This window comes from Triticum aestivum, chromosome 4B (genome assembly GCF_018294505.1).
Source record: "Triticum aestivum cultivar Chinese Spring chromosome 4B, IWGSC CS RefSeq v2.1, whole genome shotgun sequence".
In the NCBI taxonomy this organism is placed as follows: Eukaryota; Viridiplantae; Streptophyta; class Magnoliopsida; order Poales; family Poaceae; genus Triticum; species Triticum aestivum.
In genome coordinates, this window is record NC_057804.1 from 338076321 (window position 1) to 338085240 (window position 8920).

Genomic DNA, 8920 nt, shown 5'->3' on the forward strand with positions numbered 1-8920 from the left:
TGGCGGCAACGTATAGGAGCATAGGCTCTTTGGGAGTTGGAGCCGCCAGCACAGGAGGAGTAGTCAACATCTTCTTTAGCTCGAGAAACGCTTCATCCGCCTTGTGGTTCCACTCAAAGAAGGTGGTCTTCTTCATTAGTTGGTACAAAGGGAGAGCCTTCTCGCCCAGCCGACTGATGAATCGGCTGATGGACACCAAGCAGCCAGTGAACTTCTGCACATCTAACAGTCGGCGGGGGACTGCCATCCCCTCGATGGCTTTGATTTTTACAGGGTTGCACTCTATGCCACGTTCAGAGACCAGGAAGCCAAGGAGCTGGCCAGCTGGTACTCCGAAGACGCACTTCTCCGGATTGAGCTTGATCTGGAATCGGCGCAGATTCTCAAAGGTTTCTTGGAGATCTTCCAACAATGTTCCCCGCTTTTCCGTCTTCACTACCACATCATCCACATAGACGTGGGCATTTCTGCCGAGTTGCTTGAGGAGACATTTTTGCATGCAACACTGAAAGGTGGCGCCGGCATTCCTCAAGCCGAACGTCATAGTCAGGTAGCAGAAGGCTCCAAACGGCGTGATGAAGGCAGTCTTCAGTCTGTCTGCCGGGTTCAGCTTGATCTGATGATATCCTAATATGCATCTAAGAAGCTCAATAGCTCACATCCGGCTGTGGAGTCTATCACCTGGTCAATTCTTGGCAGAGCAAATGGATCTTTGGGGCAAGCTTTGTTGAGGCTTGTGTAATCGATACACATCCGCCACTGCTTGTTCTTCTTCAACACTAGGACCGGGTTCGCCAGCCATTCTGGAAAGAACACCTCCATAATGAAGCCGGCCGCTAGGAGTCGGGCTATCTCTTCTCCAACAACTCTTCTGTTCTCTTCTGACAGGCGGCGCAAGGGCTGCCTGATGGGCTTCACATCAGATCGGACATGTAACTTGTGCTCGGCGAATTCCGTCGGTACACCTGGCATGTCTTTAGGGGACCATGCAAAGATGTCTCGATTCTCACGGAGGAAGTCGACGAGCTCGCCTTCCTATTTGCTGTCTAGGTTTGCACCTATGACAGCGTGCCTCTCCGGGTGCTCCGGGTCCAAAGGTATCCTCTTTGTTTCTTTAGCAGGCTTGAACGAACCCTCAGCTTCCGACTCCTTGGGGTCGGGCGACATCTCTGGCTGCTTGCCGGCCATCGCCACAACCCGGTCAAGGAGCCGCCTCTCAGCTGCGATCACCAGGGACTCGGCCAGCCGACTGCTCTCGGCCGCGCAGGCGGACGACTTCCTGTAGTCGCCAGCCACGGTCAGAATCCCCTTTGAACTCGGCATCTTCATCTTAAGGTAGGCGTAGTGGGGGACCGCCATGAACTTGGCTAAAGCAGGTCGGCCAAGCAACGCTTAGTATGGGCTTTCAAGGTCCACCACTTCAAACCAGACTGGCTCTCGGCGAAAATGATCTTTGTCTCTGAAGAGGACGTCTATCTGGATCTTGCTGATTGGGGAGCAGGAAAGGCCAGGTACAATGCCGTGGAAAACAGTTCGACTGCTTTGAAGTTGTTTCTGCTTGATTCCTAATTTCTCCATGGTATCCTTGTACAGGATGTTGATGTTGCTGCCTCTGTCTATCAACACTCGCGAGAAGTGAGTGGCCCGCCTATCAGTGGCCAAGGTAGCACTTAGAACCAAGGCGTAGGAGCCCAGACTCGGCATCACCTTTGGGTGATCTGCTCTGCTCCAACTGATAGGCTTCTCGGACCAATGCATAAACTCCTGAGTATCTGATGCTACCGCATTTACTTCTTGCTGCTGCAACCGTCTGCTGCGTCGATTATCAGCCATACTGGTGAACACCACATAGGCTCCATGTTCTTCGGGGTATTCATCTTGTACGGCACCGACTGGCCTGGCCGACGGCTGCTGGGGCGGCTGTGGAGGCGGCGGCCCAGCAGGCGGTGGAGGAAGGAGGCCGTCTCCCTTGGCGATTCTGGTGAGCCAGTGGCATTTCCGGGTGGTATGGTTTGATGGCTTCGCGCCGCTGTGAAACTTGCAGGGACCATCCAGAGTCTGCTCGTAAGAGAAGGCCGGCAACCAGTTGGACTTGCCGCCTTTCTGCCGCTTCGCCGGAGGCTGCCCCTCAGGCTGTTGGTCTTCAACTGTCGCAACCTGCCGACTGCTGGAAGTCGGCTGCGGGGCCTTGCGCTTGTGATCATTCTGCTGCTGTCACCGACTGGTGTCTCCAGCCAGAGTTCTGGGAGCTTGAGGGGCCACTTTGCCAGTCACACTAACTTGAATCTCTGTCTTCATGGAGGAGTCGGCCATGGCATATTTGTCTGCAATGACCAGCAACTCGTCGAGGGTCTCTGGCTCGTCGCAGAGGAGCCTGTGATTGAGGAGGGTGCCTTCTCTGCACCCGGCGGTGAAGTACTCGATAGCCTGCACCTCATGCACACCCTCGCAAGAGTTCCGAAGCTCGCCCCATCGCGTGAGGTAGTCGCGCGTCGACTCGTCTTGGCCTTGTATGCACAAGGAGAGTTGTCGTGGCTTGGGGGGTCGCTTGTACGTGCTTGTGAAGTTGCGAACGAAAGCCTCGGTGAAGTCGACCCAACCGTTGATGCTGCGGGGCTTCAAACTATTCAACCATGTCCGAGCCATGCCCTGAAGCATGAGCAGAACGTACCTCACGGCAACACGCTTGTTGCCGTTTGCTATGTTGACGGCTGTGGAGTAGTCAACTAGCCAATCTTCCGGCTTCATGGAGCCGGTGTATTTGGGCGTGTCTCGGGGGAGCGTGAACCCTTTGGGGAAGGGCTCATCTCGGATCCGGGGCCCAAAGCAGGGTTGACCCAGCTCGTCTTCTTCTTCTAGCGCCAGGGATCGGTGGAGTCGGTCGATCCGGTGGCGAGCGTCATTCTCTCCGACTCCCTCTCGACGGCCGAGGCGGTCGCCGAGAGTCGGATGCTCGATAGGCGGTGGGGAGACTCGTCTTTCCCTTCGTGGTGGGGGAGGCAGGTAGTCGCCCTGCCGCTGCACTGCTCTTGGGCGGCCGTCTTGGTCACGCTCGATGGTGATGCGAGTCCGACTTTGGCTGACAGCCGGATCCTTCTCTTTTCTTCGGCGGACTCCACCAGTAGGCGTCCGAGACGTCGCGCCTTGATCTCGGCGGGGAGGTAAGTCGTCATTTTGTCGCTGCGGCGCCTCCGTGCGGCAGCCGGCTTCGTTTTGTGCGGCAGCCGCTCTGAGGAGTCGCTGGACTCGCTCGGTCATTAGGCGGCGCTCTTCGCCTTCGAAGTTGTCTAGCTCGTCTGCTGCCGCCTAGGTGGCACGGATGTTCTCCGCAGGCGTGGCATATACGGGGCGATCGGCCCCGAACAGGTTGGTGACGGCCGCGCCACGCTGTCGGACCGCGCCTAGGCGGCTAGGCCCAGTCGGCGCTGGCGAGCCGCCCACAGCGCGATCCATCTCACGTTGGTAGGCCTCCGACAAGCGTCTCATGCTTGCCAACTTCTTCGCGCCTTCGACAAGCTGAAGGCGGCGTGCCTCCAGCGTCTCGGCGTTAGTATCCTCTAGGATGGGCGCCGTTAGGTCTCGCAGAGCCGCGTCAAGCAGGTCATGAGCTCCTTCACCGGAGTGCTCGCCATGACTGATGACGAGCACTTCCGTGATGGCGCTTCCGCCGCTCGCCTCGCGAGGGAGCGGCTCGTCGTAGATCACCATGTTGGAGGGGAACGTGTCGAGCGACACGCCGTCGGAGTCGACCAGCATCGGGTCGGTGGAGCCTACGGACTCCAAGTCCACGGCAGGCTCGCCGGCGACGTGGAGATGGTCGAGGAGGCCCGCGAGGAGGCTTTCGGGGCCGCCCGTGCCCGCATTGGATGCAGGCTCATCAGAGATGCTAACCTCGCCGAGAAGGTCAGCGAGGCAGCTCGCCGCGCAGGCGTCGTCGATGCTTTGCAGTGCGTCAGGGCAAGCGCCATCGGGCGTGCCGGGCTGGCTACGCTCGCGGGGGAGGAAAAGGGTTCCCGTCCAAAGCAGGTCTCCGGACGACGGTGCACCTCGCCCCACGGTGGGCGCCAAATGTCGGGGGTTGGGTGCGACATATGCCAAAGGATGGCTTATCATGGTGGGAGCGAGTAGAACGTCGCCGGTGCCAGGAAACGGGATTAGGCGAAGCCATGCACGCCGGCGAATCTTACCCAGCTTCGGGGCTCTTCGGGGAGATAACACCCCTACTGCTGCTCTGCGGGGTCTGCGCACGATCACTAAGGCGTAGTGACTACAAGGTTGCTCCTAGAGCTGTATTCTGGAGGTGGAAGGAGGCAAGGCTAGCTTTCTTCTTCCTATATGATCTGGTCTAAGGCTAATGGATGCGAACCCTTTGCATGGGTGCCCCGGGGGTTTTATATAGGCCTACCCCTGGGGGTACAATGGTAATCCGGCTGGGCGCAGGTCCCAGCCGTCTGTCTCACAGGCCGCCGTCTTCTCCGCCGACTGATGGGGCCCGCCAACTCGTGGGCCCCGCCGGCGAGTCCGGCACTGTAGCCGTGCTTCTGGTGACGCAGGCTTGGTCATTAGGTCGTGGCAACAGTGCCGCCGTCTATCGGGCGATCACTGTCGTTACTCCCCATCTTATCTGGTTAATGGCACGTGGGACCCGTGGGAGAGGTTGGCCGACTCCGGGGAGCCGACTCCTACGGGGCCGCCTTCGGGGCGTATCCGCCGTCTTCTATGCTCTCACTGACTGGCGGGTCCGCCGTCTCTAAGCCGTATAGGTAGGCCATCGTGGCCACAGTGCGCGGCGCCACAGTGCGCCGCACACTGTGGCTGAGGTCAGGTCTGGCATGGCTACAGTGCCGGGCCATGCCGGAGATCTCCGGCGGTATGGCACACTGTAGCCACGCCGGCTCCTCGCAAGCAGGAGGTGATGCCCACGCCGTGGTCGTACCCGCCCCGCCTATCGCAGTGAGTGTAGAGTCGCGGGCCGACTCTCCATAGCCGGCTCCTTCAGAAGTCGCCGGCCATGAGTCAGCCCATCTGGGAGTCGTCATCTGAGACTCGGCTCATCTGGGAGTCGTCATCTGAGACTCGGCTCATCTGGGAGTCGTCATCTGAGACTCGGCTCATCTGGGAGTCGTCATCTGAGACTCGGCTCATCTGGGAGTCATCATCTGAGACTCGGCTCATCTGGGAGTCGTCATCTGAGACTCGGCTTGGAGGGGCGCGACCTGCCCCGATGTCTTGAAAGGTTCTGGGGCTTGGGTCAGCCTACCCGTGGTCAACTTCTATTCCCTTTGCCGCACGATATATATTGTCGGGCTGAAGGCGAGACTGTCATCATTGTGCTAGCACGACCTCTTTCTTGTTCCAGTGATACCGACCACAAACTGGATTATCTCATAATCCTTGTCGCATGGCCATGCTTATCCTGGTCGGATCACACAAGGGGCCCAGAGTATATCTCTCCTGATCGGAGGGGCAAATCCCATCTTGCTCGACCATGTCTCATAGCATGGGACTAGAAAAACCCGAAACCTACCTTTGTAACTACCCAGTCACGGAGTAGCGTTTGGTCGGCCCAAAGCAAGTCTGTCACCATCCCGAGTACATGCGCCAGCTCAGGTCTTAGGTCATAGAACGTATGCTGTACTACAGACTCACAGATGACATATCGCTGCGTTTCATAGTTGGGTCTGTCCAACTCGGACCTTATCTCGACTGAGTTTCGACTCCATCGAATCCGACCAGATCCTTCCGGGTCCGTATTATCCGGTTAGCATCCAATGCTCCATGGCTAGTGAGACCAAACCATCGACCGTTTTAGACGCTAGTCTAGTCTGACGTGTGCCCACACGTCACTTGCAACTAGGGACAATCTAGGATGTATCATACAACACAAGATCTCACAGACAAGTCACGTACTTGCCAACAAGTATCATTGATTACATCCAACGACTATCTTTATTCATAAACACATAGGACATATCATCATACATGATTGCCTCTAGGGAATATCTCCAACAGTCTCCGACCTTCACTAGAGTTAATCAAATAGACATCAAATGCCCATAGCTCTAATGTGCCCCTCATGCTTGGGTTGTGGAAGCGGCTTTGTCAACGGATCTGCAACATTTGCATCCATGTGAATTTTGCATAAGTCTACATCATCATTCTTTACGATCTTTCATATCAGGTGATATTTCCGATCTATGTGTCTGACCTTGTGGTGATTCCTTGGCTCCTTGCCTTGTGCAATGGCACCAGAATGATCACAATAAAGGTCCAATGGTTTTACCGAGGCTGGGAAAATACCAAGATCATCCAGAAAAGGCCGGATCCAAACACCTTCCTTTGTAGCTTCACAAGCCGCAATGTATTCGGCTTCAGTGGTAGAATCGGCCACCGTATCTTTCCTGGAACTCATCCAGCTCACTGCCCCTCCGTTCATGACGTACACGAATCCAGACTATGATTGACAATCATCTCTGTCGGTTTGGAAACTAGCATCAGCGTAACCCCTTACGACGAGCTCTTCCTCACCTCAATAAACTAGGAACATATCTTTAGTCCTTTTCAGGTACTTCGAAATAGTCTTTACCGCTGCCCAGTGACTCTCACCTGGGTTGGCCTCGTATCTACTTGTTAGGTGATACGTCTCCAACGTATCTATAATTTTTGGTTGTCCCATGCTATTATATTACCCCTTTTGGATGTTTATGGGCTTTATTTTACACATTTATATCATTTTTGGGCCTAACCTACTAACCGGAGGCCCGGCCCGTATTGTTGTTTTTTTCCCTATTTCAGTATTTCGAAGAAAAGAATATCAAACGGAGTCCAAACGGAATGAAACCTTCGGGAGCGTGATTTTCGGAACTAACGTGATCCAGAGGACTTGGAGTGCAAGTCAAGAAGAAGCTGAGGCCTCCATGAGATAGGAGGACGCCCCCCCCTATAGGGCGTGCCCCCTGTCTTGTGAGCCCCTCGGGCGGCCACCGACGTACTTCTTCCTCCTATATAAGCCTACGTACCACGAAAACATCCAGGGAGCCAACCAAACACAATTTCCACCACTGTAACCTTCTGTATCCGCGAGATCCCATCTTGGAGCCTTCGTCGGTGCTCCGCCGGAGGGGGAATCGACCAAGGAGGGCTTCTACATCAACACCATAGCCCCTCCGATGAGTTGTGAGAAGTATACCACAGACCTTCGGGTCCATAGTTATTAGCTAGATGGCTTCTTCTCTCTTTTTGGATCTGAATACAGTGTTCTCCCCCTCTCTTGTGGAGATCTATTCGATGTAAACTCTTTTTGCGGTGTTTTTGTCGAGATCCGATGAATTGTGGGTTTATGATCAAGTTTATCTATGAGAAATATTTGAATCTCCTCTGAATTCTTTTATGTATGATTGAGTTATCTTTGCATGTCTCTTCGAGTTATCAGTTTGGTTTGGCCTACTAGATTGATCTTTCTTGCCATGGGAGAAGTGCTTAGCTTTGGGTTCAATCTTGCGGTGTCCTTACCCAGTGATAGCAGGGGTTGCAAGGCATGTATTGTATTGTTGCCATCAAGGATAAAAAGATGGGGTTTATATCATATTGCATGGGTTTATCCCTCTACATTATGTCATCTTGCTTAAGGCATTACTCTGTTCTTATGAACTTAATACTGTAGATGCAGGCATGAGTCGGTCGATGTGTGGAGTAATAGTAGTAGATGCAACAAGGAGTCGGTCTACATGTTGCGGACGTGATGCCTATATACATGATCATGCCTAGATAATCTCATAATTATTCGCTTTTCTATCAATTGCTCGATAGTAATTTGTTCACCCACCGTTATACTTATGCTATCTCGAGAGAAGCCTCTAGTGAAACCTATGGCACCCGGGTCTATCTCTTATCATATTTGCTTTCAATCTACTTTTATTTGCATCTTTACTTTTTGCATTTATATTATAAAATACCAAAAATATATTTATCTTATCATACTATCTCTATTAGATCTCACTTTCGCAAGTGGCCATGAAGGGATTGACAACCCCTTTATTGCATTGGTTGCAAGTTCTTTGTTTGTTTGTGTAGGTGCATGGGGCTTTTGAGGAGCCTCCTACTGGACTGATACCTTGGTTCTCAAAAACTGAGGGAAATACTTACGCTACTATTTCTGCATCACCCTTTCCTCTTCAAGGAAAACCAACACAAGCTCAACACATAGCAAGAAGGATTTGTCGCGCCGTTGCCGGGGAGGTCTTCGCTCAAGTCAAGACATACCAAGTACCCATCACAAACTCATCTCCCTTGCATTTACATTATTTGCCATTTGCCTCTCGTTTTCCTCTCCCCCACTTCACCCTTGCCGTTTTATTCGCCCTCTCTTTCCCAATCTCCTCCTCTCTTCCGTTTGCCTTCCCGTTGCCATGGCCGAATCAAAAAGAACTAAGGGCTCTTTCCAAGGTTCTGGTACCTTGGATAACCCATCTATCCTCTCTAAGCTCATAAATAATGATGCTACAGAACGACCCACCAGGTTCACCAATGAGATCTTGAATAATTTTGATGAGGATGACTCTGGAATTTTTCGCTATTTATTGATGAGTCTTTAAAAGAAGCTTGGCTAGCTATGTGCCACAATATCAAATTGAAGTTTACTGAAAAAGTTTCTATGTTGGCTTGCTCGCCTCTTTCAAACAAGTTTTAGATTCTATTTTCGAAGAAGGTTTTCTTGAAGGGGATGATATAGATACCTATGAAAAAATGAAAACCATATTTGGGCATCCTATGAATGATAAGCTTGAATCAACTACTCTCTTGTGCTTTTATCAAAATGAAATTATTAAAGAGATGAAGTCTAGTTTAGAGGCAGACTTCCGTAACGTGCTTAATATTACTTCTTCCATTAATGGCCATGTTCTTACCTTAAATAGAAGAA